The sequence below is a fragment of the Pseudorasbora parva genome, chromosome 4, assembly GCF_024679245.1.
Source record: "Pseudorasbora parva isolate DD20220531a chromosome 4, ASM2467924v1, whole genome shotgun sequence".
NCBI classification, from domain to species: Eukaryota; Metazoa; Chordata; class Actinopteri; order Cypriniformes; family Gobionidae; genus Pseudorasbora; species Pseudorasbora parva.
This window is the reverse complement of record NC_090175.1, coordinates 38,545,542-38,556,631: the sequence shown is the minus strand read 5'-3', so window position 1 is coordinate 38,556,631 and position 11,090 is coordinate 38,545,542. Positions and strand designations below refer to the sequence as shown.

The window sequence follows — 11,090 nt, the reverse complement described above, 5'->3', positions numbered from 1 at the left end:
AAAAAAAAAAAACGACCTTTGACTGAACCTGGGATATGTTGTAGTACAGATGAACAACAGTAATTATTTCAAAACCACAGTAGTTTTTATCTAAGCTCAACCTAGCCAGCTTGCTTTGAAACGGCTGGGCTCGTCCGGGATTTGAACCCGGGACCTCTCGCACCCTAAGCGAGAATCATACCCCTAGACCAACGAGCCTGACTGCGAACACCAACAGCTACGTGTGTACACAAGTACAGTCACTGAATGTTGCCCTCTAAAAGATTGGGCAGGCACTAATTTTAATAGAAAACGCTTGCCATTAGGAAGCCGCATTTCCTGGAAGGCAGCGACTCTGAGTATGGTCTGTACAAGGAAAAAAAAACCACTTGACCTTTGACTGAATCTGGGCTATGTTGTAGTACAGATGAACAAAAGTAGTTATTTCAAAACCTCAGCAGTTTTGAGGTGGGCTCAACGCAGCCAGCTTGCTATGAAACGACTGGGCTCGTCCGGGATTTGAACCCGGGACCTCTCGCACCCTAAGCGAGAATCATACCCCTAGACCAACGAGACTCTCCGGTATGCCATGTTTTGTGTGGGTACCACAAATTAAGTGAAGCTCACCTGTATAACGGAACGTGTTCTGTTGTCGAGATACTTAAGTGTAGATATTTGAGCTTCAAAAACTACTTCAAGGGATACTACAGATTGACGGCCAACTCTGCCAAACAAGGCCCGGTGGCCTAATGGATAAGGCATCAGCCTCCGGAGCTGAGGATTGTGGGTTCAAGTCCCACCTGGGTCGTCTTTGATGGGCTACCTTTAAGATGGCTTTGTGAGAACTTCAAGGAGGATTTTTCAATGACTATATCCATGATGACCGCACGATTGGAATTATCATAATGATAACCATATATCACTATGAAAGACGAATTTAAAAGAGAATTCCACAAAGTGTTTTTTTAACACAAGTCACAACAAAAGTAGCTGTCTACTCATCAAGACTGATTCTGCATCTTCAGCATCAATAAATTGTCTTCTGCCACTCATGCTTTGCCCATGAAGTCAACAGTGCCAATGAGAGCTTTGGCCATCTAATTGCAGAAAAACGCACGGCACACCAGTGAAGGGCTCTAAAAGTCAACAGCAGCATACAGACTATATCTTAGGCTTGACTTTGAACCATAAGGCATCAGCCTCCGTCCAAGGACGTGGTTGAATGAGCTAGCTCTAAGCAAAAGGTCAATGACTGTACAAAGAAACTCCAAGGACATGTATTTCTGTGCTCATCGTTTTAATTCAACTATGAATGATGTAAAATGGTTTGAATCCCAAAACCCCTGCAGAAAGTTCAATTTGGCCGAAGTATCAGCCTCTGATGCTAGAGAACGTGACATCAAGCACCACTTGTCGTTAGGAAGCCGCATTTCCTGGAAGGCAGCGACTCTGAGTATGGCCTGCACAAGGAAAAAAAAAACACGACCTTTGAATGAACCTGGGATATGTTGTAGTACAGATGAACAACAGTAATTATTTCAAAACCACAGTAGTTTTAATCTGAGCTCAACGTAGCCAGCTTGCTTTGAAACGGCTGGGCTCGTCCGGGATTTGAACCTGGGACCTCTCGCACCCTAAGCGAGAATCATACCCCTAGACCAACGAGCCTGACTGCGAACACCAACAGCTACGTGTGTACACAAGTACAGTCACTGAATGTTGCCCTCTAAAAGATTGGGCAGGCACTAATTTTAATAGAAAATGCTTGCCGTTAGGAAGCCGCATTTCCTGGAAGGCAGCGACTCTGAGTATGGTCTGTACAAGGAAAAAAAAAACACTTGACCTTTGACTGAATCTGGGCTATGTTGTAGTACAGATGAACAAAAGTAATTATTTCAAAACCTCAGCAGTTTTGAGGTGGGCTCAACGCAGCCAGCTTGCTATGAAACGACTGGGCTCGTCCGGGATTTGAACCCGAGACCTCTCGCACCCTAAGCGAGAATCATACCCCTAGACCAACGAGACTCTCCGGTATGCCATGTTTTGTGTGGGTACCACAAATTTAGTGAAGCTCACCTGTATAACGGAATGTGTTCTGTTGTCGAGATACTTAAGTGTAGATATTTGAGCTTCAAAAACTACTTCAAGGGATACTACAGATTGACGGCCAACTTTGCCAAACAAGGCCCGGTGGCCCAACGGATAAGGCATCAGCCTCCGGAGCTGAGGATTGTGGGTTCAAGTCCCACCTGGGTCGTCTTTGATGGGCTACCTTTAAGATGGCTTTGTGAGAATTTCAAGGAGGATTTTTCAATGACTATATCCATGATGACCGCACGATTGGTATTATCATAATGATAACCATATATCACTATGAAAGACGAATTTAAAAGAGAATTCCACAAAGTGTTTTTTTAACACAAGTCACAACAAAAGTAGCTGTCTACTCATCAAGACTGATTCTGCATCTTCAGCATCAATAAATTGTCTTCTGCCACTCATGCTTTGCCCATGAAGTCAACAGTGCCAATGAGAGCTTTGGCCATCTAATTGCAGAAAAACGCACGGCACACCAGTGAAGGGCTCTAAAAGTCAACAGCAGCATACAGACTATATCTTAGGCTTGACTTTGAACCATAAGGCATCAGCCTCCGTCAAAGGACGTGGTTGAATGAGCTAGCTCTAAGCAAAAGGTCAATGACTGTACAAAGAAACTCCAAGGACATGTATTTCTGTGCTCATGGTTTTAATTCAACTATGACTGATGTAAAATGGTTTGAATCCCAAAACCCCTGCAGAAAGTTCAATTTGGCCGAAGTATCAGCCTCTGATGCTAGAGAACGTGACATCAAGCACCATGTTGTCTGCAGCAAAAGTTCTGATATCAAATGGTTGTTAAAGCAAAGCAACCATCGGAAACATTGTCAGAAAACCCTTGAACTCATTCTAAATGCTAGAGGGCTCAGTCGGGAATTGAATATAATTGAAATAGAAAGCGTTTGTTGTTAGGAAGCCGAGGAAGTTAGCTTGCTTTGAAACGGCTGGGCTCGTCCAGGATTTGAACCTGGGACCTCTCGCACCCAAAGCGAGAATCATACCCCTAGACCAACGAGCCAGACTAGAATCACCTATGGCTACGTGTGTACACATGTACAGTCACTTAATGTGGCCCTCTAAAAGATTGGGTAGGCACTAGTTTTAATAGAAAACACTTGTCGTTAGGAAGCCGCATTTCCTGGAAGGCAGCGACTCTGAGTATGGCCTGTACAAGGAAAAAAAAAACACGACCTTTGACTGAATCTGGGATATGTTGTAGTACAGATGAACAACAGTAATTATTTCAAAACCACAGTAGTTTTTATCTAAGCTCATAATGATAACCATATATCACTATGAAAGACGAATTTAAAAGAGAATTCCACAAAGTGTTTTTTTAACACAAGTCACAACAAAAGTAGCTGTCTACTCATCAAGACTGATTCTGCATCTTCAGCATCAATAAATTGTCTTCTGCCACTCATGCTTTGCCCATGAAGTCAACAGTGCCAATGAGAGCTTTGGCCATCTAATTGCAGAAAAACGCACGGCACACCAGTGAAGGGCTCTAAAAGTCAACAGCAGCATACAGACTATATCTTAGGCTTGACTTTGAACCATAAGGCATCAGCCTCCGTCAAAGGACGTGGTTGAATGAGCTAGCTCTAAGCAAAAGGTCAATGACTGTACAAAGAAACTCCAAGGACATGTATTTCTGTGCTCATGGTTTTAATTCAACTATGACTGATGTAAAATGGTTTGAATCCCAAAACCCCTGCAGAAAGTTCAATTTGGCCGAAGTATCAGCCTCTGATGCTAGAGAACGTGACATCAAGCACCATGTTGTCTGCAGCAAAAGTTCTGATATCAAATGGTTGTTAAAGCAAAGCAACCATCGGAAACATTGTCAGAAAACCCTTGAACTCATTCTAAATGCTAGAGGGCTCAGTCGGGAATTGAATATAATTGAAATAGAAAGCGTTTGTTGTTAGGAAGCCGAGGAAGTTAGCTTGCTTTGAAACGGCTGGGCTCGTCCAGGATTTGAACCTGGGACCTCTCGCACCCAAAGCGAGAATCATACCCCTAGACCAACGAGCCAGACTAGAATCACCTATGGCTACGTGTGTACACATGTACAGTCACTTAATGTGGCCCTCTAAAAGATTGGGTAGGCACTAGTTTTAATAGAAAACACTTGTCGTTAGGAAGCCGCATTTCCTGGAAGGCAGCGACTCTGAGTATGGCCTGTACAAGGAAAAAAAACACACAACCTTTGACTGAATCTGGGATATGTTGTAGTACAGATGAACAACAGTAATTATTTCAAAACCACAGTAGTTTTTATCTTAGCTCAACGTAGCCAGCTTGCTTTGAAACGGCAGGGCTCGTCCGGGATTTGAACCCGGGACTTCTCGCACCCTGAGCGAGAATCATACCCCTAGACCAACGAGCCTGACTGCGAACACCAACAGCTACGTGTGTACACAAGTACAGTCACTGAATGTTGCCCTCTAAAAGATTGGGCAGGCACTAATTTTAATAGAAAACGCTTGCCGTTAGGAAGCCGCATTACCTGGAAGGCAGCGACTCTGAGTATGGTCTGTACAAGGAAAAAAAAAACACTTGACCTTTGACTGAATCTGGGCTATTTTGTAGTACAGATGAACAAAAGTAATTATTTCAAAACCTCAGCAGTTTTGAGGTGGGCTCAACGCAGCCAGCTTGCTATGAAACGACTGGGCTCGTCCGGGATTTGAACCCAGGACCTCTCGCACCCTAAGCGAGAATCATACCCCTAGACCAACGAGCCTCTCCGGTGTGCCATGTTTTGTGTGGGTACCCCAAATTTAGTGAAGCTCACCTGTATAACGGAACGTGTTCTGTTGTCGAGATACTTAAGTGTAGATATTTGAGCTTCAAAAACTACTTCAAGGGATACTACAGATTGACGACCAACTTTGCCAAACAAGGCCCGGTGGCCTAATGGAATTGGCATCAGCCTCCGGAGCTGAGGATTGTGGGTTCAAGTCCCACCTGGGTCGTCTTTGATGGGCTACCTTTAAGATGGCTTTGTGAGAATTTCAAGGAGGATTTTTCAATGAATATATCCATGATGACCGCACGATTGGAATTATCATAATGATAACCATATATCACTATGAAAGACGAATTTAAAAGAGAATTCCACAAAGTGTTTTTTTAACACAAGTCACAACAAAAGTAGCTGTCTACTCATCAAGACTGATTCTGCATCTTCAGCATCAATAAATTGTCTTCTGCCACTCATGCTTTGCCCATGAAGTCAACAGTGCCAATGAGAGCTTTGGCCATCTAATTGCAGAAAAACGCACGGCACACCAGTGAAGGGCTCTAAAAGTCAACAGCAGCATACAGACTATATCTTAGGCTTGACTTTGAACCATAAGGCATCAGCCTCCGTCCAAGGACGTGGTTGAATGAGCTAGCTCTAAGCAAAAGGTCAATGACTGTACAAAGAAACTCCAAGGACATGTATTTCTGTGCTCATCGTTTTAATTCAACTATGACTGATGTAAAATGGTTTGAATCCCAAAACCCCTGCAGAAAGTTCAATTTGGCCGAAGTATCAGCCTCTGATGCTAGAGAACGTGACATCAAGCACCATGTTGTCTGCAGCAAAAGTTCTGATATCAAATGGTTGTTAAAGCAAAGCAACCATCGGAAACAGTGTCAGAAAACCCTTGAACTCATTCTAAATGCTAGAGGTCTCAGCCGGGAATTGAATATAATTGAAATAGAAAGCGTTTGTTGTTAGGAAGCCGAGGAAGTTAGCTTGCATTGAAACAGCTGGGTTCGTCCAGGATTTGAACCCGGGACCTCTCGCACCCAAAGCGAGAATCATACCCCTAGACCAACGAGCCAGACTAGAATCACCTATGGCTACGTGTGTACACATGTACAGTCACTTAATGTGGCCCTCTAAAAGATTGGGCAGGCGCTAGTTTTAATAGAAAACACTTGTCGTTAGGAAGCCGCATTTCCTGGAAGGCAGCGACTCTGAGTATGGCCTGCAAAAGGAAAAAAAAAAACACGACCTTTGACTGAATCTGGGATATGTTGTAGTACAGATGAACAACAGTAATTATTTCAAAACCACAGTAGTTTTTATCTAAGCTCAACCTAGCCAGCTTGCTTTGAAACGGCTGGGTCGTCCGGGATTTGAACCCGGGACCTCTCGCACCCTAAGCAAGAATCATACCCCTAGACCAACGAGCCTGACTGCGAACACCACAAGCTACGTGTGTACAAATGTACAGTCACTAAATGTTGCCCTCTAAAAGATTGGGCAGGCACTAATTTTAATAGAAAACGCTTGCCGTTAGGAAGCCGCATTTCCTGGAAGGCAGCGACTCTGAGTATGGTCTGTACAAGGAAAAAAAAAACACTTGACCTTTGACTGAATCTGGGCTATGTTGTAGTACAGATGAACAAAAGTAAGTATTTCAAAACCTCAGCAGTTTTGAGGTGGGCTCAACGCAGCCAGCTTGCTATGAAACGACTTGGCTCGTCCGGGATTTGAACCCGGGACCTCTTGCACCCTAAGCGAGAATCATACCCCTAGACCAACAAGCCTCTCCGGTATGCCATGTTTTGTGTGGGTACCACAAATTTAGTGAAGCTCACCTGTATAACGGAACGTGTTCTGTTGTCGAGATACTTAAGTGTAGATATTTGAGCTTCAAAAACTACTTCAAGGGATACTACAGATTGACGGCCAACTTTGACAAACAAGGCCCGGTGGCCTAATGGATAAGGCATCAGCCTCCGGAGCTGAGGATTGTGGGTTCAAGTCCCACCTGGGTCGTCTTTGATGGGCTACCTTTAAGATGGCTTTGTGAGAATTTCAAGGAGGATTTTTCAATGACTATATCCATGATGACCGCACGATTGGAATTACCATAATGATAACCATATATCACTATGAAAGACGAATTTAAAAGAGAATTCCACAAAGTGTTTTTTTAACACAAGTCACAACAAAAGTAGCTGTCTACTCATCAAGACTGATTCTGCATCTTCAGCATCAATAAATTGTCTTCTGCCACTCATGCTTTGCCCATGAAGTCAACAGTGCCAATGAGAGCTTTGGCCATCTAATTGCAGAAAAACGCACGGCACACCAGTGAAGGGCTCTAAAAGTCAACAGCAGCATACAGACTATATCTTAGGCTTGACTTTGAACCATAAGGCATCAGCCTCCGTCCAAGGACGTGGTTGAATGAGCTAGCTCTAAGCAAAAGGTCAATGACTGTACAAAGAAACTCCAAGGACATGTATTTCTGTGCTCATCGTTTTAATTCAACTATGACTGATGTAAAATGGTTTGAATCCCAAAACCCCTGCAGAAAGTTCAATTTGGCCGAAGTATCAGCCTCTGATGCTAGAGAACGTGACATCAAGCACCATGTTGTCTGCAGCAAAAGTTCTGATATCAAATGGTTGTTAAAGCAAAGCAACTATCGGAAACAGTGTCAGAAAACCCTTGAACTCATTCTAAATGCTAGAGGGCTCAGTCGGGAATTGAATATAATTGAAATAGAAAGCGTTTGTTGTTAGGAAGCCGAGGAAGTTAGCTTGCTTTGAAACGGCTGGGCTCGTCCGGGATTTGAACCAAGGACCTCTCGCACCCGAAGCAAGAATCATACCCCTAGACCAACGAGCCAGACCAGAATCACCTATGGCTACGTGTGTACACATGTACACTCACTTAATGTGGCCCTCTAAAAGATTGGGCAGGCACTAGTTTTAATAGAAAACACTTGTCGTTAGGAAGCCGCATTTCCTGGAAGGCAGCGACTCTGAGTATGGCCTGAAAAAAGGAAAAAAAAAAAACGACCTTTGACTGAACCTGGGATATGTTGTAGTACAGATGAACAACAGTAATTATTTCAAAACCACAGTAGTTTTTATCTAAGCTCAACCTAGCCAGCTTGCTTTGAAACGGCTGGGCTCATCCGGGATTTGAACCCGGGACCTCTCGCACCCTAAGCGAGAATCATACCCCTAGACCAACGAGCCTGACTGCGAACACCAACAGCTACGTGTGTACACAAGTACAGTCACTGAATGTTGCCCTCTAAAAGATTGGGCAGGCACTAATTTTAATAGAAAACGCTTGCCGTTAGGAAGCCGCATTTCCTGGAAGGCAGCGACTCTGAGTATGGTCTGTACAAGGAAAAAAAAAACACTTGACCTTTGACTGAATCTGGGCTATGTTGTAGTACAGATGAACAAAAGTAGTTATTTCAAAACCTCAGCAGTTTTGAGGTGGGCTCAACGCAGCCAGCTTGCTATGAAACGACTGGGCTCGTCCGGGATTTGAACCCGGGACCTCTCGCACCCTAAGCGAGAATCATACCCCTAGACCAACGAGACTCTCCGGTATGCCATGTTTTGTGTGGGTACCACAAATTAAGTGAAGCTCACCTGTATAACGGAACGTGTTCTGTTGTCGAGATACTTAAGTGTAGATATTTGAGCTTCAAAAACTACTTCAAGGGATACTACAGATTGACGGCCAACTTTGACAAACAAGGCCCGGTGGCCTAATGGATAAGGCATCAGCCTCCGGAGCTGAGGATTGTGGGTTCAAGTCCCACCTGGGTCGTCTTTGATGGGCTACCTTTAAGATGGCTTTGTGAGAATTTCAAGGAGGGTTTTTCAATCACTATATCCATGATGACCGCACGATTGGAATTATCATAATGATAACCATATATCACTATGAAAGACGAATTTAAAAGAGAATTCCACAAAGTGTTTTTTTAACACAAGTCACAACAAAAGTAGCTGTCTACTCATCAAGACTGATTCTGCATCTTCAGCATCAATAAATTGTCTTCTGCCACTCATGCTTTGCCCATGAAGTCAACAGTGCCAATGAGAGCTTTGGCCATCTAATTGCAGAAAAACGCACGGCACACCAGTGAAGGGCTCTAAAAGTCAACAGCAGCATACAGACTATATCTTAGGCTTGACTTTGAACCATAAGGCATCAGCCTCCGTCCAAGGACGTGGTTGAATGAGCTAGCTCTAAGCAAAAGGTCAATGACTGTACAAAGAAACTCCAAGGACATGTATTTCTGTGCTCATCGTTTTAATTCAACTATGACTGATGTAAAATGGTTTGAATCCCAAAACCCCTGCAGAAAGTTCAATTTGGCCGAAGTATCAGCCTCTGATGCTAGAGAACGTGACATCAAGCACCATGTTGTCTGCAGCAAAAGTTCTGATATCAAATGGTTGTTAAAGCAAAGCAACCATCGGAAACAGTGTCAGAAAACCCTTGAACTCATTCTAAATGCTAGAGGGCTCAGTCGGGAATTGAATATAATTGAAATAGAAAGCGTTTGTTGTTAGGAAGCCGAGGAAGTTAGCTTGCTTTGAAACGGCTGGGCTCGTCCGGGATTTGAACCAAGGACCTCTCGCACCCGAAGCAAGAATCATACCCCTAGACCAACGAGCCAGACCAGAATCACCTATGGCTACGTGTGTACACATGTACACTCACTTAATGTGGCCCTCTAAAAGATTGGGCAGGCACTAGTTTTAATAGAAAACACTTGTCGTTAGGAAGCCGCATTTCCTGGAAGGCAGCGACTCTGAGTATGGCCTGAAAAAAGGAAAAAAAAAAAACGACCTTTGACTGAACCTGGGATATGTTGTAGTACAGATGAACAACAGTAATTATTTCAAAACCACAGTAGTTTTTATCTAAGCTCAACCTAGCCAGCTTGCTTTGAAACGGCTGGGCTCGTCCGGGATTTGAACCCGGGACCTCTCGCACCCTAAGCGAGAATCATACCCCTAGACCAACGAGCCTGACTGCGAACACCAACAGCTACGTGTGTACACAAGTACAGTCACTGAATGTTGCCCTCTAAAAGATTGGGCAGGCACTAATTTTAATAGAAAACGCTTGCCGTTAGGAAGCCGCATTTCCTGGAAGGCAGCGACTCTGAGTATGGTCTGTACAAGGAAAAAAAAACCACTTGACCTTTGACTGAATCTGGGCTATGTTGTAGTACAGATGAACAAAAGTAGTTATTTCAAAACCTCAGCAGTTTTGAGGTGGGCTCAACGCAGCCAGCTTGCTATGAAACGACTGGGCTCGTCCGGGATTTGAACCCGGGACCTCTCGCACCCTAAGCGAGAATCATACCCCTAGACCAACGAGACTCTCCGGTATGCCATGTTTTGTGTGGGTACCACAAATTAAGTGAAGCTCACCTGTATAACGGAACGTGTTCTGTTGTCGAGATACTTAAGTGTAGATATTTGAGCTTCAAAAACTACTTCAAGGGATACTACAGATTGACGGCCAACTCTGCCAAACAAGGCCCGGTGGCCTAATGGATAAGGCATCAGCCTCCGGAGCTGAGGATTGTGGGTTCAAGTCCCACCTGGGTCGTCTTTGATGGGCTACCTTTAAGATGGCTTTGTGAGAACTTCAAGGAGGATTTTTCAATGACTATATCCATGATGACCGCACGATTGGAATTATCATAATGATAACCATATATCACTATGAAAGACGAATTTAAAAGAGAATTCCACAAAGTGTTTTTTTAACACAAGTCACAACAAAAGTAGCTGTCTACTCATCAAGACTGATTCTGCATCTTCAGCATCAATAAATTGTCTTCTGCCACTCATGCTTTGCCCATGAAGTCAACAGTGCCAATGAGAGCTTTGGCCATCTAATTGCAGAAAAACGCACGGCACACCAGTGAAGGGCTCTAAAAGTCAACAGCAGCATACAGACTATATCTTAGGCTTGACTTTGAACCATAAGGCATCAGCCTCCGTCCAAGGACGTGGTTGAATGAGCTAGCTCTAAGCAAAAGGTCAATGACTGTACAAAGAAACTCCAAGGACATGTATTTCTGTGCTCATGGTTTTAATTCAACTATGACTGATGTAAAATGGTTTGAATCCCAAAACCCCTGCAGAAAGTTCAATTTGGCCGAAGTATCAGCCTCTGATGCTAGAGAACGTGACATCAAGCACCATGTTGTCTGCAGCAAAAGTTCTGA

The 11,090-nt window shown here is 43.8% G+C and overlaps 18 non-coding genes across 18 annotated transcripts; 6 read left to right on the top strand and 12 right to left on the bottom strand.

Moving 5' to 3' along the window:
• Positions 1-126: 126 nt before the first annotated feature.
• Positions 127-198, bottom strand: trnap-agg (transfer RNA proline (anticodon AGG)). The gene has a single exon. It is a non-coding gene; the product is annotated as a tRNA-Pro (tRNA).
• Positions 199-483: 285 nt separating this feature from the next.
• Positions 484-555, bottom strand: trnap-agg (transfer RNA proline (anticodon AGG)). Its single transcript has one exon. It is a non-coding gene; the product is annotated as a tRNA-Pro (tRNA).
• Positions 556-714: 159 nt separating this feature from the next.
• On the top strand, positions 715-787 carry trnar-ccg (transfer RNA arginine (anticodon CCG)). The gene has a single exon. It is a non-coding gene; the product is annotated as a tRNA-Arg (tRNA).
• Positions 788-1,575: 788 nt separating this feature from the next.
• Positions 1,576-1,647, bottom strand: trnap-agg (transfer RNA proline (anticodon AGG)). Its single transcript has one exon. It is a non-coding gene; the product is annotated as a tRNA-Pro (tRNA).
• A 285-nt stretch (positions 1,648-1,932) lies between these two features.
• On the bottom strand, positions 1,933-2,004 carry trnap-agg (transfer RNA proline (anticodon AGG)). The gene has a single exon. It is a non-coding gene; the product is annotated as a tRNA-Pro (tRNA).
• Positions 2,005-2,163: 159 nt separating this feature from the next.
• trnar-ccg (transfer RNA arginine (anticodon CCG)) lies at positions 2,164-2,236 on the top strand. Its single transcript has one exon. It is a non-coding gene; the product is annotated as a tRNA-Arg (tRNA).
• A 2,160-nt stretch (positions 2,237-4,396) lies between these two features.
• trnap-agg (transfer RNA proline (anticodon AGG)) lies at positions 4,397-4,468 on the bottom strand. The gene has a single exon. It is a non-coding gene; the product is annotated as a tRNA-Pro (tRNA).
• Positions 4,469-4,753: 285 nt separating this feature from the next.
• On the bottom strand, positions 4,754-4,825 carry trnap-agg (transfer RNA proline (anticodon AGG)). The gene has a single exon. It is a non-coding gene; the product is annotated as a tRNA-Pro (tRNA).
• A 159-nt stretch (positions 4,826-4,984) lies between these two features.
• Positions 4,985-5,057, top strand: trnar-ccg (transfer RNA arginine (anticodon CCG)). Its single transcript has one exon. It is a non-coding gene; the product is annotated as a tRNA-Arg (tRNA).
• Positions 5,058-6,198: 1,141 nt separating this feature from the next.
• On the bottom strand, positions 6,199-6,270 carry trnap-agg (transfer RNA proline (anticodon AGG)). Its single transcript has one exon. It is a non-coding gene; the product is annotated as a tRNA-Pro (tRNA).
• Positions 6,271-6,555: 285 nt separating this feature from the next.
• On the bottom strand, positions 6,556-6,627 carry trnap-agg (transfer RNA proline (anticodon AGG)). The gene has a single exon. It is a non-coding gene; the product is annotated as a tRNA-Pro (tRNA).
• Positions 6,628-6,786: 159 nt separating this feature from the next.
• On the top strand, positions 6,787-6,859 carry trnar-ccg (transfer RNA arginine (anticodon CCG)). The gene has a single exon. It is a non-coding gene; the product is annotated as a tRNA-Arg (tRNA).
• A 1,142-nt stretch (positions 6,860-8,001) lies between these two features.
• trnap-agg (transfer RNA proline (anticodon AGG)) lies at positions 8,002-8,073 on the bottom strand. Its single transcript has one exon. It is a non-coding gene; the product is annotated as a tRNA-Pro (tRNA).
• Positions 8,074-8,358: 285 nt separating this feature from the next.
• On the bottom strand, positions 8,359-8,430 carry trnap-agg (transfer RNA proline (anticodon AGG)). Its single transcript has one exon. It is a non-coding gene; the product is annotated as a tRNA-Pro (tRNA).
• Positions 8,431-8,589: 159 nt separating this feature from the next.
• Positions 8,590-8,662, top strand: trnar-ccg (transfer RNA arginine (anticodon CCG)). Its single transcript has one exon. It is a non-coding gene; the product is annotated as a tRNA-Arg (tRNA).
• A 1,142-nt stretch (positions 8,663-9,804) lies between these two features.
• trnap-agg (transfer RNA proline (anticodon AGG)) lies at positions 9,805-9,876 on the bottom strand. The gene has a single exon. It is a non-coding gene; the product is annotated as a tRNA-Pro (tRNA).
• A 285-nt stretch (positions 9,877-10,161) lies between these two features.
• On the bottom strand, positions 10,162-10,233 carry trnap-agg (transfer RNA proline (anticodon AGG)). The gene has a single exon. It is a non-coding gene; the product is annotated as a tRNA-Pro (tRNA).
• Positions 10,234-10,392: 159 nt separating this feature from the next.
• trnar-ccg (transfer RNA arginine (anticodon CCG)) lies at positions 10,393-10,465 on the top strand. Its single transcript has one exon. It is a non-coding gene; the product is annotated as a tRNA-Arg (tRNA).
• The last annotated feature ends 625 nt before the right edge of the window (positions 10,466-11,090 follow it).